Source organism: Mustela lutreola, chromosome 2 (genome assembly GCF_030435805.1).
Source record: "Mustela lutreola isolate mMusLut2 chromosome 2, mMusLut2.pri, whole genome shotgun sequence".
Classification (NCBI taxonomy): domain Eukaryota; kingdom Metazoa; phylum Chordata; class Mammalia; order Carnivora; family Mustelidae; genus Mustela; species Mustela lutreola.
The window spans coordinates 131,560,204-131,584,014 of NC_081291.1; the positions used below are offsets into that span (position 1 = coordinate 131,560,204).

The 23,811-nt window shown below is 34.7% G+C and overlaps 1 protein-coding gene across 1 annotated transcript in view; it reads right to left on the minus strand.

The window, feature by feature from the left end:
- The window catches only part of LOC131825591 (EGF-like and EMI domain-containing protein 1), a gene marked incomplete at its 5' end in the record, with an annotated part of 304,549 nt that overhangs the window by 65,905 nt on the left and 214,833 nt on the right, over positions 1 to 23,811 (minus strand). The window contains 2 exon segments of the mRNA XM_059165052.1: positions 10,411 to 10,539; positions 14,608 to 14,763.

A 23,811-nucleotide genomic window follows, 5' to 3' on the forward strand; every position in this document is an offset into this window, starting at 1 on the left:
CTTACATCCTTTTTAAATGGAGACATTATTATTAAACTTTCCCTATAATTTTAAAGATATCGAATGGAAAAATATTAATTAAAATGTTAATATTTATTATTTAAATTAATCTTCTTTAAAATTTAAGCAGTTTGTACATAAATATTAAAATGACAAATCATTAAATGGTGTTTCAAGCAATCCTAATAAAAGATTTAGAGATGAGAGAGTTCTATTTGGAAGAATATAAAAAAGAGGTATCTGTGGCTTTTAAATACATTTCCTGGACCTTAATTATTGGATTTTGTGTTTTTGTATTTAGAAAAACTAAATATAAGCAAGAAAAGTAGAACATAGTTTCCACATGATTCGCTAAAAATGGTCAAAACTTTGGAATCACTCTGAAATGTATTTTAAAAGCTCAGCTACTTTGATTTTTTTCTATTATAGAAACATGAAAAGTTATTTCAACTGAATTGCATACATAACTCCTAGAGTGTAGACAGTTGCTATTATTTGTTCACTTCATCAAAATGCTTTTTTAAATTCTTGCTACATCTGTATTACCAGGTACTGGAGAAACCAAGGTGAAAGAGGCCCAGGAGAAGCCAAACCTTCTTTGCTATTTCTAACAAAGGAAATGCCATTCTTGCCACTAACTCTTGGAATGATTTCCAAGTTCTCTAAAAATAATTTAACCTGTGTCAAATAGCTGTCTCATCTGGAAAACTCAATAAATGAGTATAGAAGTTAGAGTAGGGGGGAAGTTAGGTGTTAAACTGAAATGGTATATCCCACGCATGTTAGATTGAAACTCCAAATTAGCCAGCACGCTTCCATACATCTGCTCCCTTTTCTTTAAACTTGAGCTATATTATTGCAGAAAAGCATAATAATCCCCACTCTGATCTTGCATTTCAAGGGAGAGAGCCTGAACCATCACAGCATAAGCACTTTTGTGAAGGGGTATTATGGGTGGATGAATTTCTTTTGAGGTCAGCATTTCTGCATTCAAAGGGCAGATTATATAGGGAGGAAAAAGAAGAGAAATATAAATTATTCTTCCCAATGACAATGATTCTAATTTGGCATTGTACTTTAGTTTAAAGAAGGTATACCTAGTAAATCATGCTTCATTTTAAACAATAGTTGAATTCTTTAAAGTTTTGTGCAAATTATTTCTTAGAAGCCAAATCTCCGTTCACTGTACCTGAATAGCTCTTTTGTGTAGAAAGCTCAGATAAATCCTTATAAAAAGCAAAGAATATGCTCTATTTATTTGTTCAGAAATGTGGGTCATTATATATTATTTTATTAATCTGAAGCATTATAACATGGCAATTATTAAAAAATAAATTTTAAAATTCAGTTATATGATTTTCTAAATCTAAAACAGAATTTTCTTGCTATTAAATTATTGAAGATTCACATTAGTATATGTTGGTCCACAGATGACATGGCATTCCCTGTAATGATTTCAGACATTGGCCACTAGTGTTCTCAAACAGAGGGACTAGACAATTTTGCAGAGGTATCACTTACCCTAAGACTACAAACTTTTGCAGGGCACCACCTGAATCAAGATTTTTCAAGCTGACCCACGGTAAAATGAAAGCATTCTGGACTTTAAACATTTCTCTATTTTCTTTTTTGATGTGAAAGACGGCCTAAAATTTTTTTGTAAAGAAATGGGGCTATAGTCCCTTGCATTAGTTTCTGTTGACTAGGATAAGGAGGAAAGTGAAAATCAAATGGTCTAATGGGTCCTGGGATAGTGCCAGTACAGGCACGTACTTTGACTTTGCTTGCCTACTGTCGCAATTTGTGTTAGAGCCTGGAGTGGAAAAGGGGGTGAAGGGAGATAATATATGGACCGCCTGACATCGGCCAGCAATTGTGCTTAACAGTTTACACATGGCTTCTCATTTATAAAAAGTTAAGCAATATATAAGGAAAAAATCTCAACCAAAAGAAATCTTACTCTTTCTTCCTCCCTGCTAAATCTACAGATTCTTGTCTGTCTTAATAAGAGATAACATCTCTAGTATGAAAGAGAAACCTGGTTTCTTCATTTTTTTTTTTCTCAGTAGTCACTGTTTTAAGTCTCAAAATGAAGGGAGTCCAGTGGTAAATGGCAGCCCAGGAGGGAATGCCGCTTTTATATAGCTTATACTCTTTGCAGGTCAGATGGGAATAGCTAAGAGAAGCTTAAAAAAAAAAAAAAAAAAAAGAGGTAAGGAAAATTAACAAGTACTCTGAATACTCATAGTTTTTTCAACTGATTTGATAAAAACCATTTAATGAATTGAAATATAAACACAAAACTTTAATTCTAAATACTGTAGATAGAGAAAAAAAAGGTAACATCATCATGACTCTTCTCAGACTAAACCAAACTTAGGAGTGATCTCCTAAAAAATTACTTATCAAGTCCTTTATATCATTTAAAAACATTAAATTTGGCATGGCCGCCTATTGGAGGTATGCTATATATCTGTTAAGTGATAAAGGAAATGTTAAGATCAGATACCATACTGAGTTGTTAACACCAAGTATTTTGTATAAATACTTCAGTCAATTCTGTCCCAAATTAGTTTTGATTTAAAAGTTGCTCTAGGGACCCCTCAGTGCTGTAGGTTGGGCAGCTGCCTCTTGGTTTCTGCTTGGCGGTAATCTCAGGATCCTGAGATCAGGGTTGTGAGATTGAGCCCCATGTGGCCCTCCAGCCTTAACCTGCTCTCAACATGGAGTCTGCTTAAGACTCTGTCTGCACACAGTCCCTGCACCCCGTTCTTGTGCATGCTGCTCTCTCTAAAATAAGCAAATAAATCTTTTAAAAAGCTACCCTAGACATTATGCATAAGTCAAATATCCAGTCATATAATTTTAATATTTTCTATTTTTATCCAATAAAACATGGATAACATGAGTAACATTTCCCATCAAAAAAATTATTCTTTCTAATGTGAATTAACCAGTAATTTCAAATTTTAGATGTTCACAAACTACTTGAGAGCAAAAAATACAATCATTTATCTTTGGATCTTTCTTGAGCTTATTATAGGGCTTATGCTTACAAATAGCTCTAGAGCCAACCTGAATGATGAGGAATTTAGATGAAGATTAGTCATGTGGATTAAAATACCCGATTCCCAGCAGGCCCGACTCTACGGGAAGTCTGTGTCTCCCAAAGCTGGCGAAGAACTTGCCTTGATCACTTCTGCTCACTTTTTTCCCTGTGTGCTGACCAGTGATGGGGAGAACACCACTAAACATTCTGATGATTCATTATAAGTGTGCACGTCATCCTTGTATGCTGATTTTTATGTGGCAAAGTCTTAATAGTCTCCCACACCAAAAGTCATGTTTGAAATTCAAGACATTAACAATCTGAAGCAGACTTAGCTGTGAAGCAGGATACTGAGAATAAATAGATGAAATTCTAGACATTTCTAAGGAGGATCCAGCTACTTAATAGCCACTGAGGTCTTCAGTGAATAGGTGTGAATATTTCAGTGCAGTCCAACCTGAACTGAAAAGCAGTTCTTACTTCCAAATTTAAATACCGCCTGTGCGTATTAAAAAAAGAGAGAGAGAGAGAGAGAGTTTTATTTATTAGTCCAGAATGTTACTATGATTGGGATCTTGAAAAAACATTCTCTTTTTCTTGGGCATGTTCTTCAGCAAAAGGCACTTAGGAAGGGGAGCCTAGAGAAAGGAACTTATGCTTGGAAGCCATAAAGTTGAGATGTCCTGTTTTTCACCTCACAAGAGGCGCAGTTGGGCTGAAGATAGTTGAGTAAGTCCATTTCTCTGCCAAAGTTAAGATGATGAACCATGGGTGAACCCTGGCAAAATTCTATTCGCTCACTGAAAAGCTGTTAGTATTTGGTTATCGAGGATACTCCAAACCGTTTTCCTCACAACTTGGACCCATTCTCTTTGAGGGGCAAGTGCAGCTCCTGTGACGAGGGTTACAGTGAGCTCTGTGGCTGCACCAACACTTCTGAGGGCCTTGAGGGCCGTACTGGCCTGACCTGCATTCTGTGAGGGTAAAAAATAAAAATAAAAGCAATTCAAATGTCCTTTTTTATCACAAAGTCTTTTTACTACTAGTTCTTGGAACTGAATAGGATAATGATAGACTTGTAAAAAAATTCTGGTTAACCGTGTAGAATCTTTTTCCCGTGCTAGAACGTTGTATAATAACAGTAAGGACTTTAATGGAAAACAGGAAGAAGCTGGGAGTGTCAAGGAAGTTAGTGACAAAATTGAAAAAAGGAGAAGGCAGGACAGCAACGTGGATTTTTAAAGGGCCTTCTCAGAATTAGATTATTCAATAGAGCTTATAGCAGCAGCATTCTGAGGGACCCAGGGAAAATGGATTAGTTGTCCTGAGGTCAGAACAAGGCAACACTCACTCAGAATACACAATATATGAAATTTGTCTTTAGGTTGAAAACACAATTATTTGAGCTCATGTTGTTGAAAATGAAATGGCTTTAAATTCAACTCTTTCATCTCTTAAAATATGTCAAAAGGGCCATAGATCCCCTGTGTACCTAACTCCACAAAATCCTGCTATATGTACTAAAGGGATATAACTATCTTTAAATTGAATTGCATTGAGATTGCAACTGGTAGAGAAATAAAGCAAAGGGATAAAAAGTGTCAGCTTTATGAAAATAACTAAACATGGACTAAAGGGGTAATGCAAACATCACACCCCAGCTTGGGGGCTTGGTATTAGTCTGAAATCCAGCAAAGAATTAGCAGAGAATTAACAGGTTCTGTCTCTGAAGGATTGTGAGTTGAGGGAAAAAGTCCCACCCAGTCCAGCCTGTGGAAACAGAAAATGCATTCATATTTCCCAGTCACTTAGGCAAGACTAGAAATTAACTCAATTTACCAATATTTAAGGACCAGAGGAATTTAACTTGCAATAATAACAGTTACCGAGCTCTACGCGATTCACAAATAGGTTCCTGATGATTTCAGTTGGTCCTAACAAACACTTGTGAGGTGGGCAAGGCCGTGAGAGAAGTTCTTTCATTCTAGAGACAGATAAACTGAAGTTTTCTATGCCTTAAGAAACCTTAAATGTTATATCCCAGGTACAGGCGCCTGGGTGGCTCAGTGGGTTGAAGCCTCTGCCTTCGGCTCAGGTCATGATCTCAGGGTCCTGAAATCAGAAGCCCCACTTCGGGTTCTCTGCTTGGCGGGGAGCCTGCTTCCTCCTCTCTCTCTGCCTACTTCTCTGCCTACTTGTGATCTCGGTCTATCAAATAAATAAATAAAATCTTAAAGGAAAAAAAAATGTTATATCCCAGGTAAATGGCTGGGCTGGATTTTTAAGTTCTCATCTACTGCTCATTTGTCATTCTGCATAACTATGTAGAAAGACAAGGTATCAAGTAAATATATAGAAGGAAGTCCAAATAAGCAATCAGAAAGCTGGGGTGCCTGGGTGGCTCAGTGGGTCAAGCAGTGGACTTTTGCTTTCGGCTCAGGTCATGACCTCAGGATCATGAGAGGGAGCCCCAAGTCAGGCTTCATGCTCAGCGGGGAGTCAGCTTGAGATTCTCTCCCTCCCTGCCCCTCCCCCTGCTCCATACATGTGTTCTCTCTCTCTAAAATAAATAAATAAAATCTTTTAAAAATAATTTAAAAATTAAAAAAAAAAAAAGAAATTGGAGAGCCATAAAGTGGATAATGAAGAAAGAATTATATATGCATAGGGGTGTGTGTGTGTGTGTGTGTGTGTGTATGTATATACATATATATATAAATTATAAATAGGAAGATACAGGTACTAGAACAAATTCTGAGTCTGTAGGCAAAATTTTGTTAAACATTTCCTTATTGCCTCAAAATTATCTTTGCTGGGTTGGAGATTCAACCTAAATTTATCATGAACAGTTGGGGTTTTTTCCCTCTCTTGGACAATGAAGATCGGTTAAGAGGCAGATTAACTCTCTTGTCTCAATTAATTAACTAATTTATTCACTAGATTTTAAACTATTCATTAGTTTACTCACAAGATTTTAAATATAATGTAAATGGAGACTTAGAAATCAATTTTGCAATTAGTTGTTTTTAGTGATTACGAAGGAGTAAATTCAATTCCTTCCTAAATGAAGGTAAAACAGGTAGGTAAAAGCAGCTTTGGAGGAGATGCAAATGTTGCTCTGAAATGAATCTCTTCTTTAAAACTTCAGACTTTATAAAAGTAAAAAGATATTCTGTGTTATTTCAAATTTAAACTAACACATCCACCTCTGCCCAGTGTGTGGGAGGATTACTTAGTTTGGTGGTAAGACCTAGTGTTCTTGTTTGAAAAGAAGTTATGAATCAGGATCTCTCCTGAGCAGTTCAGAATCTGATTTTAATTTATAAAAATACCACATTTTCATGTTAATAACGATGTGTATTTAAGACATCTGTTTGAATGTCTGCAAATGTTAATTTACCAAGAGGGTGGGGAAATAATCCAATAAAAAGTTGTTACATTCTTTTATGAATTAACATTATGGCTGTTTAATAGGTCCTTTACCAGAGTTCGAATTAAAATGAGGTCTTTTATCTTTATAGTGCCTGCATAGACACAGCTGCTCACAGTTAATATCACAGATGAACTGTGCCTAATTGAAAATAAAAATGCAAATAAAAGACCCTGTAGTACATCTGTGGAGGTTGTGGGTACCCTCAAAGAGCCCATGACAAGAGGGGCCTTGCGGTGCCCACTGAGAATGGACACATTAATACACATGATACACTGTCACGTGGTAATTTACTTGTCGATGAAAGAGCCTATGTGATACAGGAATTTAGGAATTCCATAGAGTGAGGTTTTAATTCCAGCCTATGAACCAGCTCTCTTGGTTTGGTGGCTAGTGTTAAGCTACTGCTGAGCGCGGCCCACTAGAATTTTCTGCAAAAATGAAAATGTTTTCTACTGCACCATCAAATACTGTAGTCACTAGCTCAGTGTGGCCACTGAGCATGTAATGTGTGACTGAGGTGAATTTTAAATTAAATGTAATGTGTGACTGAGGTGAATTTTAAATTAAACCAAATTTAAATTAAATAGCCACCTGTGGTTAATGGACAAGACATATTAGGCAGTGAAAACAGATAACCAAAAGCAATTCCTATTTCTTTCCCTTGAGAGGTAACTTAGTGGGGATGTTAAAATATGACTCTGGATCCAGATTCTCTGTTTCAAATCTCCACTCTATCATTACTAGCTGTGTAACCTTGGGCAAGCTCTTAATTCTTTTATTCTTTAGTTCCTTCACCTATAAAATGGAAATGGTGATGATTGGAAAGCATAAATTAAAATGCCTGGCACATAACATGCATTCAAAAAACACTGGTGGTTTTCTTCAGTATTTAGATGAAACCACAAATGCTATAAGGACTCTGTCTTTAGTGAGCATTTCATTGGTGACATGGGTACTGTGGCTTTACCAAGGTGTCATGTAGATGTTTATTCTGACATAACTTTGTTTAGATATGCAAGTTTCAAGTACTTTTGTCTACCATGACTCCATGAAGAATGCTGAGAAGAGAAGCCAGAATTCCTTCAACAAAAATTTGCTAAAGACTATCATGTGTTAGACCTTGTTCTAAAAGACAAATAAAAGGCTAATAAACACTGATTCAACTCACAAACTTACAGTACAGTGAAACGCAAGGATTAGATATTTAAATAAAGGAACTTTGCAAAAAAGCAATGTCCAGACCAATAAGCTCCTGAGTTGGAAGATCCCATAAGGTGCCAAGTCAAGATTCCTAACCTTTTAACCTTATTCTAAAAGTCTATAAAAAGGAAAGAAAAAATGCTAGGTAATGATATAACACTCTTGATGAGCTACTGGAGGTTCCTTATTCTGGCCAAAATATAGATATTCACACATACAGTATTTGCCACTAATAGCATCACCCAAAATCTGCAACCAGATTGCCTGGGTTCAAATCTTGGTTCTGCCACTTACTACCTTTCTGTGCTTCAGTTTCTTCATCTTTCCAATAGGAATAAAATTAGCAACAACCTCAAAAAGTGGTCAAATGAATGCAAGCAAAGTGTTTAAGAAGGGATGAGGCATTGAAAAAATAGCTTTTATTGCTATTTCTTAGAATTAAGGTGAGGTGGGGGAGATGGTACTGGGCAAGAAGCACTCTCCTATATCCTGGAAGGTTACTGTGTTTTTCTCAGAATTATTGAGTTTCCAAGTTAAAGAATCATAGATTAGGCCTGGAAATGATCTTAGTAATACATAAGCTCAACCCTTCTTTTTGGTAATGAAGAAAGTAAATTCTAATATTAAATGCTCTACTTTGGGTCAAAATCTGTGGCAAGGAGAGTCCTTCAGAGCTATTGTGAAATGTATAAAACGTTTTCATCTAGTAAGGTTCCATTAAGGTAAATAGCAAGAGATGAGTCAATTCAATCCACTTTCTCCTCTTTTTAAGACAGTCCCTGAAGATTTGGGACTTTATATTCTAGGTCATTCTTCTTGGGGGTGGAAAGGACAATAAAAGATAAGTCTCAATTTACAATGAATAGGTGGGAACTCGATTCTCAAGAATACTATCTAGATTGTGCCATAATTGCCTTAATTTTAGTTATATCTCTGAATACCTTTTGTGATCAGGGTGTTTAACTGCATCACTCTGAGGTACTTACAATGTGTCCTCTCTTAGTCGTGGTGCTGGTTTGGGATGCCTGAAATGCAAAAGCTCATACCACAATTAATCATACTAAGGGAAGGTGAAAAGCAGTGGTAAGGCTTTGTTCTCTAATTGAGTAATGTTTTTATATGGAAATATCTAAATATCTCTGGATAACCCATGAATCAGAGGAATGTCATAAGGTGCTTTGGTTCCCACCAGCGTCACATCTGGCTCTGGTATTCTCAGGTGGACAGATGCATTTTCCAGCTACTGGGTGGCAGAAGCTTTGTCAATCACAAACAGAAAGTTGATGGCAATTGTCTTCAAACATTCCAGGTGAACACTCTACCAAGGAAAGAGAAAAGCTGAAAATTTAATCCTTTGAGCTTTCACTGATGCACCTAAAGTGAGATTAAAGATAACAGTTTCCTCAAGATAAGTCCCAAGTAGAAAGTGGGGTGGTAACATGATATTTATTGGTCAGAAGGAGAGAGGGAGTTTTAGAATTCTCAGAAAGAAGCTGCACTGTATACATGACTTCACATCAGGTCTTAAAATGGATTTATTTCGACAATAGTTTGCATCTGTTACAATGTGTGTTCTTGAAGATAGGAATTTGAGGAAGGAGACTGATTCTACTAGCTAAGTGTATTTTAATATTTTTTCCTTAAAATGTTATTTATTGTCTATCTCCTCAGAAGACTGTAAGCTCCATGTTTTCTGCTACATTCCCAAGTTTTAATGCAGAAACAGACACATAACAAGTGCACATTATTGGATCACTAAATAATAAATGAATAAAGGATGGACAAGAAATATTATATGTGGGGCACCTGGGTGGCTCAGATGGTTAAACGTCTGCCTTTGGCTCAGGTCATGATCCCAGGGTTCTAGGATCAAGCCCCACATCAGGCTCCCTGCTCAGCAGGAAGCCTGCTTCTCCCTCTCCCTTTCCTGATGCTTGTGTTCCCTCTCTCGCTGTGTCTCTCTCTCTGTCATATAAATAAATAAAATTTAAAAAAAAAGAAATATTATATGTAAGACTCTAGTGACATGTGGATATGATGTGGGACTAATATATAAATCTTTTTTAAAGGCAATAACCTTGGTTCACATAAAGTCAAATTATCACTATCATTATATCATCACCATAGTTGTTGTAATCATATGCACAAGAGTGTACATAATACAGAGGAAATTTGGACTTAGAGTTGTTTACTGAGAGCTGTACAGTTTGGCGCTGTTTTAAATTAGGCTGATTCGTCTTCTAGGATTTTATAATATTTTATATTAAACTGAGTAGCCCAAATTCCCACCTCTATCTCTTTGTCGACATTTATGGCTGCCACTACTTTCTTGTGATAAATGGCTATTTCATATTTTTAAATATTTTTTCATAAAGACCTTGTATTTATTTGAATACCATTGAACTCAATGCAGTCTTTTAAAAACATTTAGTAACATATTTTTCATTCAGAGGGAACTTCTTAGACCATTGAAGACTAACAGCTTAGAGATGTTTCAAGATATTAAACAACTTCATTTATGGGAGGCAAAACATTTTGACCAATCAGCAACAAAACCAGAAACAACCACGATATTGGCACAGAATGAGTTCCTGTATCCTTAATGTCCAAGTCCAAAGTTTAGGTGATTATTCCATGTTTTCAATTTGAGTTTACATTTTTGCCCTCTGAATAAAAGATCTCATAGTCATGCAGAATTCCTACATGCCTAACAATGCCCTAGCTCTACCTTTATCACTCTGGCTGCCATGGAAACCTGCTGGGCAAATGCACTATCCACTCGTTGAATCACAACTGGCTCCGTTTTTGCTGTGACAGATGTGGCCACAATTCAAGCCATAAAATCCAGGAAGGCACACTAGAAAATGGAAATGTCAAAAGGCTATTTTGGTTTTAAGAATGAGTTAAAGGGAAAATTAAAAGACCTGCTCTGGTCTTCCCTCCACACCCAGAACCAAAGAAAAAGATGAGAACAAAGAATTAGAAAACAAAACAAAAAAATTATTTGGACACAAATATTGACAATAATTTAGTCATATAGGTAAATGAATATATGAAATGCCTTTCTCTACAAGTAGCCTAGGAAAAAAAAACATAAGAAAATGTAAAACATCCTCAAGTAGATATAATTTGGTATGATGTGCTGCAGTCTTACAAAGACTTCACCAAAACCCTCTAATACCCTAAACACCTAAAATGATGTTTTCGAACTTCAGATTCAGGCTAAATTTAATGAGAATGGTTTTTCAATTAAATTCTTGAGGTAAATAAGATTATCTGTGGAAAGTGATTCATACAGCTCTTGATAGCTGAAGTCCTGCGAATGTATGACAAAGGAGGGTATGAGGAAAGCAGGGGAGGGAAAGAAGAAGGAGAAAGGGAATAGAAAACAGAATATAATGTATATATAATATATAGTAGATTAGCATATTATGAGGAATTAAATTTTAAATTCAGTATTTGGAAAATTTCCTTAGATGGCCCATAAAGTTCAACATAGAATTGTTTTTTAGGACTTCTACTACTATGCTGAACAGCAGTGGTGAGAGTAGACATCCCTGCCTTGTTCCTGACCTTACGGGAAAAGCTGTTAGTTTTTCCCCATTGAGAATGATATTTGCCGAGGGTTTTTCAGCAGACAATGAAAAGAAATAAAAGGCATTAAAACTGGCAAAGAAGTCAAACTCTTTGCAGATGATATGATACTTTATGTGGAAAACCCAAAAGACTCCACTCCAAAACTACTAGAACTCATACAGTAATTCAGTAAATTGTCAGGATATAAAATCAATGCTCAGAAATCAGTTGCATTTCTGTAAACTAACAATGAATGAGAAAGAAGAAAGAGAAATTAAGGTGTCAATCCCATTTGCAATTACACCCCAAACCATAAGATACCTAGGAATCAATCTAACCAAAGAGGCAAAGGATCTGTACTCAGAAAACTACAGAATACTCATGAAAGAAATGAAAAAGACCCAAAGAAATGGAAAAAAATTCCATGCGCATGGATTGGAAGAACAAATACTGTGAAAATATCTATGCTACCTAGAGTAATCCACACATTTAATGCAATCCCTATCAAATACCATCAACTTTTTTCACAGAAATGAAACAAATAATCCTAAAATTTGTATGGAACCAGAAAAACCCTGAATAGCCAGAAGAATGTTGAAAAGAAATGTGGTCACATCACAGTTTTGGACTTCAAGCTCTATTACAAAACTGTAATCATCAAGACAGCTGGTGCAGCCACTCTAAAAGAATTCTCTGGAAAAATACTTAGTAGTGCAATTGCTGGGTCATAATGTAGCTCTGTTTTCAACTTATTGAGGAACCTCCATACTATTTTCCAGAGAGGCTGCACAGTTTGCATTCCCACCAACAGTGTACGAGGGTTTCTCTTTCTCTGCATTCTCACCAACATCTATTGTTTCCAGAGTTGTTAATTTTAGCCATTCTTACCAGTATGAGCTTTTTGTGGTTTTGATTTCTATTTTCCTGATAATGACTGATATTGAGCATATTTTTATGTGTCTATTAGCCATTTGTATGTCTTCTTTGGAGAAACGTCTTTTACTTCTTCTGCCTATTTCTTGACTGGATTTTTTTGTTTGTTCGTTTGTTTGTTTCTTGGGTGTTGAGTTTGATTAGTTCTTGTTCTTTCTTTTATTTATGTAGTGTATCACACTGATTGATTTGTGGATGTTGAACCACCTTGCAGCTCAGGAATAAATCCTATTTGGTCATGGTGAGTAATCTTTTTAATGTACTGTTGGATCCTATTAGGTAACATCTTGTTGAGAAGTTTTACATTCCATGTTCATTAGGGATATTTGTCTCCTTGTTAGTGTGGTCTTAGTCTGGTTTTAGGATTAAGGTAATGCTGGCCTCATAGAATGAGTTTTGAAGTTTTCCTTCCAAAATCAACTATCCTTTATCTCCTTTATTTTAATTATATATAAAACTAAGCTCATGACCCAGCAATTGCACTACTGGGTATTTACCCTAAAGATGCAAACGTAGTGATCCAAAGGGGCACGGGCACCCGAATGTTTATAGCAGCAATGTCCACAATAGCCAAACTATGGAAAGAACCTAGATGTCCATCAACAGATGAATGGATAAAGAAGATGTGGTTTATATACACAATGGAATACTATGCAGCCATCAAAAGAAATGAAATCTTGCCATTTGCGACAACATGGATGGAACTAGAGCGTATTATGCTTAGCGAAATAAGTCAAGCAGAGAAAGACAACTATCATATGATCTCCCTGATATGAGGAAGTGGTGATGCAACATGGGGGCTTAAGTGGGTAGGAGAAGAATCAATGAAACAAGATGGGATTGGGAGGGAGACAAACCATAAGTGACTCTTAATCTCACAAAACAAACTGAGGGTTGCTGGGGGGAGGGGGGTTGGGAGAAGGGGGGTGGGGTTATGGACATTGGGGAGGGTATGTGCTTTGGTGAGTGCTGTGAAGTGTGTAAACTTGGCGATTCAGACCTGTACCCCTGGGGATAAAAATATATGTTTATAAAAAATAAAAAATTAAAAAAAAAAAAAACTAAGCTCATAAATGTTGCTTTGCTCAAATTCTCTATTTCTCTAAATAATACTATTATTCTTCTAGGCCCTCTGGCTTAGAACTTTAGAACCATCTTTGATTCTTTCATTTTCCTGATCTCCATCCAAATCAATTGCCTAATATAGACAGTTGTTTTTCCATAATCTTCTGCTCATTAATTCCCATTTTTATCCCAGTCTACATTTTTAAAATCCTAGACTATCATTATAACTTCCCACATAGACACTACTGATAACTGTTTTTCCCAATAATCAGTAAATGTACACACTTTCACTTTGTTTCACTAGAGTGATATCTCTTGTCTGCTGAAAATCTTCCTTGATAACCCACTGAATCTAAGATGAAACATATCTTGTACTGTTTTTTCCTCTCTTGTACTGTTACTCCAATTGTGAAAACAAAACAAACAAAAACCACAAGATGTTTGGCTCCATACTTTCTGACCTACAAAACCTCAGAGTAGTTGGCAAGAATCTAAACCTCAAAAGGTTTAATAAGATTTATTCCTGTGAAATATGCTTGCCAGGGCCTAAAAACAAGTTGAAAGACATGGGAACAATTTTAAACATTAATATTATTTCAGAAGCTTAAAAAATTCTTTTCTTCTAAATGATATTTTTCAAGCTTTTGCACATGCCTCACTGCTAAATACTTACATGTATCATCTTATTTAGTCCTGATGATAATCTTTTAGGGGAGGTGTTATTCTTATCCCTATTCTACACTTGTTGAAATTGAAACTTACAGAAGTTAATAATAGTCTATATACCTTTATAAGACAGATTTAGGCCATATATAACTAACTCTAGAGCCTAAGCTCTCACATCTTAATTTGTTAACTTTTTTGTCCATCAGGGATACTTGATGCCTGTAACAAATTATTGTATAATTCCTCCTTTTTCTAATTTCAGATGAAAATATTGAGTCCAAATGAAGAAGTAATATAAATATGTTTAAGGAGAACCTGAAAGCAGCCATTTCAGAATTAAGCCTAAATTCACATGAAATAAGCAGCTTCCTTGTCTATATTTTACATAGAGGCAGCCAGAAGAAGGAGAATAACTTTGTTCAAAAAGCCTGGCAGCTGACTTCTCTGCCTATGTATACTCCAGATGCTCATGGAATCACAGAATTGGTTTTTGGACAAGAGTTACAATGAAACAAGTTCAATTACTGATTATGGCATTTGTCAGCATTTAGAACTTAAATTAGAGATATGAAATCCATTGTAAAAATATACATTAAATCATTAACAGTGTACCTAATTTTATATAATGTGAAAGTATTATTTTTATGATTTAAAGCACTTTTTAAAGCTTAAAACTTGTCAACACCTTAATATGCCCACTCATTATTTCTGTTTTCCGCATTTGCAGTCCCTTCCATGGTAAACTCGGAGGCACAGCTTCCAGAAAACCTATTGCAAATTCCATTGTTCTGACATCAGCAGTTAAAATGGCAGACTGGGTCATAATAACCAGGAGAACATTCTGAAAAACAAACCACCAAAGCATTAGTTCTAGTTAAGACAAGTGAATTTGTTGTAATGAGTTTCAAGACAGAAAGAAACAGTAGAATTGATCAAAGAATAAAAGCAGACAAATCATTAGCTAACCTAATCAAAACAAAAGCATAAATACAAACCATAAGTGACTCTTAATCTCACAAAACAAACTGAGGATTGCTGGGGGGAGGGGGTTTGGGAGAAGGGGGTGGGATTATGGACATTGGGGAGGGTATGTGCTTGGGTGAGTGCTGTGAAGTGTGTAAACCTGGTGATTCACAGACCTGTACCCCTGGGGATAAAAATATATGTTTATAAAAAATAAAAAATTATTTTAAAAAAGCATAAATACACACAAACTTTTTCTTTTTTTTAATGTGGAATAACAGGACACCTGGATAGCTCAGTTGGCTAAATGTCTGCCTTTGGCTCAGGTCATGATCCTTGTGTCCTGGGACAGAGTCCCATAACAGGCTCCTTTCTCAGTGGGGAGACTGCTTCTCCCTCTGTCTGTCACTCCCCCTGCTTGTGCTCTCTCTCTTTCTCACTCACTCTCTCTGACAAATAAATAAATAAATCTTTTTAAAAATATGGATTAACCATCAAAAATAATAAATACAAAAAGCATAGTACAAATAAGTATAAAAACCTAAATGAAATGGAAAAGTTATAAAAGATAGCTTATTTGAGACAGAAAACTTAGATAAGATAATTATAATACAAAAACAATAAAGAAAATAGTAAATAGTTTCTGAATTAAAACAACAGCAACAAAAATCTCACCAGTCCTAGGTTTCACATGGAATTCTAAAAACCTCTGCAGATAAGATTGTCATCTTACTATATATCTTATTAAAGAGCATTGAAAAGGAAGAGACATTTCAAATACATTTTATTGAGTATAACATCAATTTCCAAACTTGGCAAAATACATAAAACTAGAGCCTAATTTTGCCTATGACATTGATGCCAACTCATAGAAAATATAAATATACAGAAACCAACAACATATTATATCATGACTATCATGAAATAGTAGTATTTGTTCCAAGAATGTAAGGTCATTCAACATTAGAAAATTCATTAATAAATCCATCATATTTATCAGGCTAAAGAGAAAAATCACATTATTAATTCTGTAGATGTAGAAAATACATTTGAAGAAAAATTCATGAGGTACCTGGGCAGTTATTTAAATGCCAACTCTTTGTTTCAGTGGAACATGATCTTGGGGTCCTGGGATTAAGCCCCACGTGAAGCTCCATGCTCAGTGTGGAGTCTGATAAAGATTCTCTCTCTCTTCCTTTTCTCTCTGCACCTCCCTCTCATGGTCTCTCTATCTCTCTCTGAAATAAATAAGTCTTTAAAAAGGAAAAGAAGAATAAATTCATTTAAAAATTCAGTAAAAACACTGAACAAACTAGAAAATTAATAGCTTATCTCAATATGAGTATTAAAACCCAGCATTTTACTTAATGGGAAACAAAAATATTGAACAAATAAACAGACCATGCTTGTCCTTGAATAAGTTTAGTTAATATCATAAATATGTTAATTCTCCCCAAGAGAGTAAATAGAAAGGACAATAAAACAATAAAAAATACTTAATTATTTTTTGCATCTAACTTAATTATAAAATTCATTTAGTAGGACAAATGAACAAAAGTCAGGAAATTTCTGAAAAAGAAGAGCAATGAAGGGTGGTTAGCCCTGTCAGTATCAAATACATATAATAAAGACATAATAAAAACGTATTTCTTTTGCATATAAATAAATGGACCAATAAAACAGAACATCCATAACTATATTTAATTGCAAATACAAGTATTTGATGAAGTCTGCCTCTCAAATCAGTTGGGAAGATAGACTTGTAAAAACTTTATTATGGTAACTGAAAAGCCATATAAGCCATATAAAGGGAAAATGGATCTATTCCTTACACCATATACCAAGAAAAACACTTAACATTGATCAGAAAGTTAAATGTCAAGAATGATATCATAAAGTATTAAAAGAAACATTAAAAAATTCCTATAAAACTTGAAAATGGGAAATATATTTCTAATTATGACTCAAAATTTTTAAAAATTAGAGGGAAAAAAGATTCATTTTATTACAAACAACAACAAACTTCAAATCATGGAGAATCTATAATCCAAAGATCCTCCTAATAAACCATATCCTCTGGGATTCACACTCCTGTGCTGCCCATCCTGCATGGAATCTGGGTTGATCCTACGATTTGCTTTATCCAATAGGTTGTGGTGGAAATGATTTTACATCATTTTCAAGCCTTAGGAAGACCTGATGACTTCTGCTTCACAAAATCAGCAATCACCTAAAAAACCCAGTTATCCTGTTGGAGAAAAAGGCCATATAAGGGAGGGTGGAACTTTATCATTGGACTAACGTTCTTATAAGATGAGACATGAGAGAGCTTTCACACTCCTTCTGTCTGCCATGAGAGGATAAAAATGAGAGGAAGGTCATATGCAAATCAGAAAAGAGGGCTTTCCTCAGGAACCAAATTGGTCAGAACTTTAATGTTAGATTTCCCAGACTTCATAACTATAAAAATAATTTTTAAATCACCTCATTTGTAATATTCTGTTAGCAGTCCGAGTTGACTATTACAAGGAGAAAGAATCTACATGGAGGAACAATGAGGTGGCAGATGCATAAAAAGAGCTTATCTTCTCTATTCCCACCCAGCTGAGCGTCCAAAGAGCTCCAGCCCCAGCTATTATCTGAGAGGAGAGTCACTCAGCTGAATCCAGTTAATCCTCAGAATTATGAGAGAATAATAAATTGTCTTAAGAGTCTAAGCATTTTGATGGTTTCTCATACATAGACAATAACCAATCAGGTGGCAAACATGCTATAGACTTAAAAAGACAAATAACAAATTTTCCCAAATTAAGGTGAATGATTCACAACAAAAACTTAATATCATATATGTGTATATATATATATATACACACACACACATGAACACAGAACTTCTAATATTAAAGAAGAAAAAGCCAACAACCTTATAGAAAAATGAGCTAAGGTTATTTATAGGAAAAAATGTAAAAGATCCCGATCCATTAAGGAAGGTGATAAAAATTTTCATAATAATAAAAATGAAATGAAATCCCCATTGATATAACATTTCCCACCAAAATTTTGATAACATAATCTTTTGATAAAGCTGTGAAGAAACAGGTATTCTATATATTTCCTGTGAGTAAGCAAAACGGCACAAGCCCACATGGAGAATTTTATAATATGTTGCAAAATTATATTTGTATTTACCCAATGACTCAGCAACTCTTCCATATGTTTGAAATGTTCCATATTGACAGTTTAAGTGATAGAATCAAAAGCTAAAATATCTCATATTCCAAAATGCCAGAGAATTACCCAACTCGGAATTTTTTTAAAAATATGAACATGATGGTTCTATATTTAAAGTACTGCTGTTATTCTGATCTAGTAATCTTAAATATCACAAAATTGGTAAAAGCAGTTTTCCACATAGGGTGTCTGGTGGCTCTGTCAGTTAAGCGTATGACTCTTGATTTCAGCTCAGATCTAGGTCTTAAGGTCATGAGTTTAAGCCCGCATTAAGCTCCACGCTAGGCATGAAGCCTACTTTAAAAAAAAAAAAAAAAAAAAAAAAGCTGTTTTCCATAAATTAGGGAAAATACCCATGTTAAAAAATAATCCCTGAAAAACAATCTTCAATATTAGATTTAGAAGGGTTGTCATTTCAAAGTGTCTTTACCCTCACTTCCAGATGGGAAAAACTGTATCATGGGAAGACTGATATTCCCAAAGGCATAGAGCATTGTTATCAGCAGTGCAGGAGTTAGCATATGGATCTAACCACTCTCAGGGCAAGGTACCATCTGATGACAGTCAAATTAATGGTAAAGGATGATAGGTAATCACACCCATTGTGATGGTATGTTAGGGCCACAGATCTAAAGAGTGATAATCCCCATAGGTGAAACCATTTAGGTGAAAGTTTTGTTGTTGTTGTTGTTGTTTTAGAGCAAGACAAAAACTTTAATTAACAAATTAAATAATTTTACATAGGCTATTCCATGCCAAAAAATGCCCAGAGCTAATGTTAATTTATTTTAGCAGTAAAAGATTTTACTTTATTTTAATAAGATGTGTTTTTGATACTGGGTTTCAAAGTTTTGACCACTTTTTACTAAGATTTATATGTCTGTGACCATTATTAGTGTTCATGATTTATATCTGAGATAAAAAGCACCAGAACATAAAATAATAAACCACAGAAGGGTATACTTTCTGACAAAAATGCAAATAGATTACACCTAGATGCATATAATAGTAAAGATAGCATGAAAGTATCATAGCTAGTGCCTTTCACATTAGAATTTCATGCACACACTGAACGTACACACACTCACACATACACACACTCACACATGCTTGTATTTAGAATATTTATCATGTAGGAAAAGAAGAGAAAGAAAATTCCAGGTCAAGAAAAAAGGAAAGGTATTACCAGAATCTAAACATTTTTGGCAGGCCTTCTAAACAGAAAGTGAACTATATGTCCAGAATGAATAAAACTCCATAGAAACACATAATCCTTCCTATTAGAAAGTAAAGTTGTACCTAGATTACCATATACATATTTACAAAACTTTCATTAATATCAATCCCATTAAACAGCCCAGAAGCTGAGCCTGAGTGGATTTTTTTCCACTCAGAGTACTCTTTATCAATTTAAACCTTTATATATGTTTTATAATACACGTAATATGTTATTTGAAAACACATGCATGTCACTTACAAATAAAAAAATATTCTTAGTGGTACATGAATAATTTTTTCTTTTCTTTTCTTTTTTTTTTTAAAGAGTTTATTTATTGACAGAGATCACAAGTAGGCAGAGAGGCAGGCAGGTGGGGGAAGCAGGCTTCGGGGCTCCATCCCAAAACTCTGGGATTATGACCTGAGCCAAAGGCGGAGGCTTAAGTCACTGAATAATTATTCAGGCGCCCCTGAATAATTTTTCCTTAATGAAGTGAAGGTGGGAGACCTCTATTCCCAGAGTCCTCCTCTTTGCCCCTTGTAGCTGGGCCTACTCTTTTTTTTTTTTTTTTTTTTTAAGATTTTACTTATTTATTTGAGAGAGAGAGAAAGAGCCCACAGGCAGGGAGAGCAACAGAGGAAGTGGGAGAGGCAAACTCCCTGCTGAGCAGGAGGCCAGACATGGAGCTCAGTCCCAGGATGCTGCTATTATGACTGGAGCCAAGGGTAGATGCTTAACCAACTGAGCCACCCAGGCACATCTAGCTGGGCCCACTCATAACATGAACTGACTCTAGCTGGGGCCCTGCATCTTCCATCCTGCCAGCCTCAATGTCTCTGTTGTGGTTGAGGGCCTTCTGTATCATGCCAAAAACTTCAAGGTCCAGCAAACCTGCCATCCACAAAGACTTCAGGCTTAAACAGAGCTGGAGGGAGAATGGGGTTTATGTCTCATATAGACTCTTTCACATTAATTAATATTATTTCAATTACGTGGGGTTTTAAGGATTTTCATGTGTTATTTTGATAAGGTAACAAAAATTAATCAATATTAACATAATATTACTTGTATTGGAAATGGAGTCATAATTATAAACAGTTTTCATGAGTTTATTGGAAAATAACCTTTTCACAGGTCTTTGTTATATTTTATCAAACAATGGCAGTATGTCCTAGAATTTTATTGAATAAAAGAATGTGATAATCAACTTATCTTTTTCATAGTAATTTCCTGTCCATTCAAGACCACAGGTAAAACTTCTGTCCACAGGACTTCAAAGGCCACCATTTTTCAGGTACATTTAGCTCACAGTTTGGGCCATACATTGTTTGGGGGACATCCTACAGTAAAAATAAAATATACATATATATACACATATGTATGTATACAGATATGTATACATATTGGTATGTATACTTATATATACCTAACTGAATAAAAATATCACCTGAACAAAAGTTTTTCTCTGTTTCAGGTGGAGTAATCATATCTAATAGCAAAAGCATAAGAAAATATTCAAATAAAAACAACTACTCAAAAGTTACCATAAGGGAACAAGGACGACCATTTGTTTGTTTTCAATCACACTACGTACTTTTATTATGCGTATAACTATGTGCTTGGTATACTTTGGGAACTGGAGATGGCCTAGTGAACAGAGGTCAATTCCAGATTGGCACAGGGGCATTTTATATATTTAATCTCAAAGTTGATAAAGAAGACAGGCAAGCAGCTTACTCCTTGATGACTTTGTGCTGAAATCTGAAAAGCAATTTAGCATATCATGGGTGACACAGAAAAATCACTGTGAAGAAGGGGGTAAGATGCAAGGGAGAAAAGCCAATGAGACATAGCGGGGAGCCTTCATCGTCAGGAGAAAATGAATGAACAATGGGAAGTGCCCCAATAGGAGAATAAGCCCTACTCACCTTTAGTTGGTTTTTCCATGAGGAATATGGGCCTAATAGAGCCAGCTAATATGATTTTTTTTTTCAGGAAATTCAAAATCTACTTTATATGAAATCATTTAATCTTTGAAAGTTGGCAACTAATTAAATTGCTTTATAGCACTGTGGAAGCCAAAACTGTATCAGCCAATTCAAACACATTTGTGGCTAGATTTGGCCAAAGGCCTGTCATTTATACTTTCTAGCTTATAGTATTTTTACATAATGATGTTTTCCACATGAATTATCTCATTTAATGCTCACAACTATCCCTCTGATGTGGATAACAGTATTCTTATTTACACTTGAGAAAGCTGAAGCTTAGAGATTTAATTCTTTCTCAGGCTTAAGTAGCCAGGAAAGATAAAAACCAAGATTCCAGTCTAGAACTTCTGACTTCTCATCAACCTTTCTTTCTATTCCAGCTAGAGGAAGAGACATTAGAGACTTTTTTTCTTATTTTCCCAAAGACATTTAATATGTAACAGAGCTCGTATTTGAATTCAATCTGTATGACACTTTCTTTTCTGCCTTTATTTGACTTAATGTAAGTACCAAATGAAAGTTTTAAATTCAGTTTATTTAAAAGACCATTACAGCTGTACAGTTAATGGTGGAATCGCCACTAGATTTAAAATTTCAACTCACCAAAATAAAATAAAATAATAAAATACAATTTCAACCCATAAACCTCTCTGGAGTCCCACATCATGCTCTATTTTTTTCTCTTAACATTGGTTTATTCCCTTTTAACATACATATAACTCACTTATTAATTACGTTCATTGTTACTCTCTTCTCCACTAGAAAGCACGACTGGGATATTATGTATTTTATCCATAAGTTCCGTATGTTTAAAACAGGCAATGGCATTAAAAAAGTATTTTTGAGTTGAGTGGATAAATGACTGAATATATTCAGAAATAGACCGTATCTAGTAAAGCATATAAATGTTTCTCTCTCTCACCCTTTAACCCTTCTTTACCCAAAAGGTTAATATAGGTACATAATACTGTGAAATTTACTTCTTCTATAAGTAAAATTTCCCAAGATTTTTAAAATTAGTACATAATGGTGCTGCATCATTGTTTTTTTATCAGCTGCATAGGACTTACTGCATCTCATAAGATTTATTTTACCACACCATTATTGATGAGCAAGTAAGTTGCTTAAAATATTTTGCCACTATGAGCAACACTGTAATGACCATCCTTATGGAAGTCTTTATCCATATATACCATTGTATCTGTGGGGTAAGTCATCAGAAAACTTTTTAAAAATAAAATAATATGGTTTCTAATTTGTGACGGATAGTATCAAATTTCCTTACAAAGAGATTTGCAAATTTAGTAAGAAGGATTACCAATGTGTAATTTTCTTTTGTCAAACTAGTATATTATAAAAATCTAAAGAGGGTTGTTGGGGAGTGGGGGTAAGGATAATGTGACTGGGTTATGGTCACTGGGAAGGGTATGTGCTATGGTGAGTGCAGTTAATTATGTAAGCCCAAGGATTCACAGACCTGTACCTACCCCTGAAGCAAATAATGCATTATATGTTAATTTAAAAAAAAAAAAACTAAAGACGTTATATACATGCAACTTTAATTTGGATTTCTTACATTATGCATGGTGCTAATCATCTTTTCACAAGATCTATGGGCATCATAGATTCTTTTCTTTCTAATACGTAGTAACTCCTAGTTTATTAAAAAACTTGGTATTTTTTTCTTCCATTTGAAACAAATTTTATACTTTTTATATGTGTTTAATGCCTTGAAGAATTTTTTTTGTTTCTTTTAAGTCAAAACACAATTGATTATTTTTTTCTCTTTTATGGGTTCTGAATTGGTTCTGAATTTTTGTCAAGATTTATAATATGGCTTTCCAAAATAACTTTTAAAAATCCCAATGTATTTCTAGTACTCTTAGAGTTTTTGTCATTATCTCTAAGTACTTTATACGCTTGGAAGTAATTTTGGTAAACCAAATTACTTTTACAAGAGTGACTTTTTGTCTAGTTGCTGGTCATTTGACTTAACATAACTTATTAAATAATTCATATTTTCCTTCTGTTTTACTTTAGTCTTCCTCATTTTTACTTTATTTTTTTCACTTATTTTCATCACTTTTTATTTATTAACACAAATATTTTGGAATATAAATTTTCCTCTGTTTTCTGAATTAGCTCTACCTCATGGGATGTGAATGTCCTTACTACTGCTTTTAAATTTCTAAGATACCGGTTTTGTTTGCTCTTTTTGAGCCACTGATTATTTAAAAGGGAGATTTCAAAATGCTGATGCAGTACAATGTGGCTTTTTTTTCCCCCTGATAGGAAGTTAGTTTTGTTATTAGTTCTTATTTTTCTACTTGTGATCATAGAATGCCATACATCATACTTTTTGGAATAGATTGACTTTTTTTTTTCAATTTTGTGAATGTTTCATGGATATTTGAGAAATATAATTTTTATTTTAGGGAACAGAGTTTGGTTTACAACAATTAGATGTACCTTACTAATTATGTTC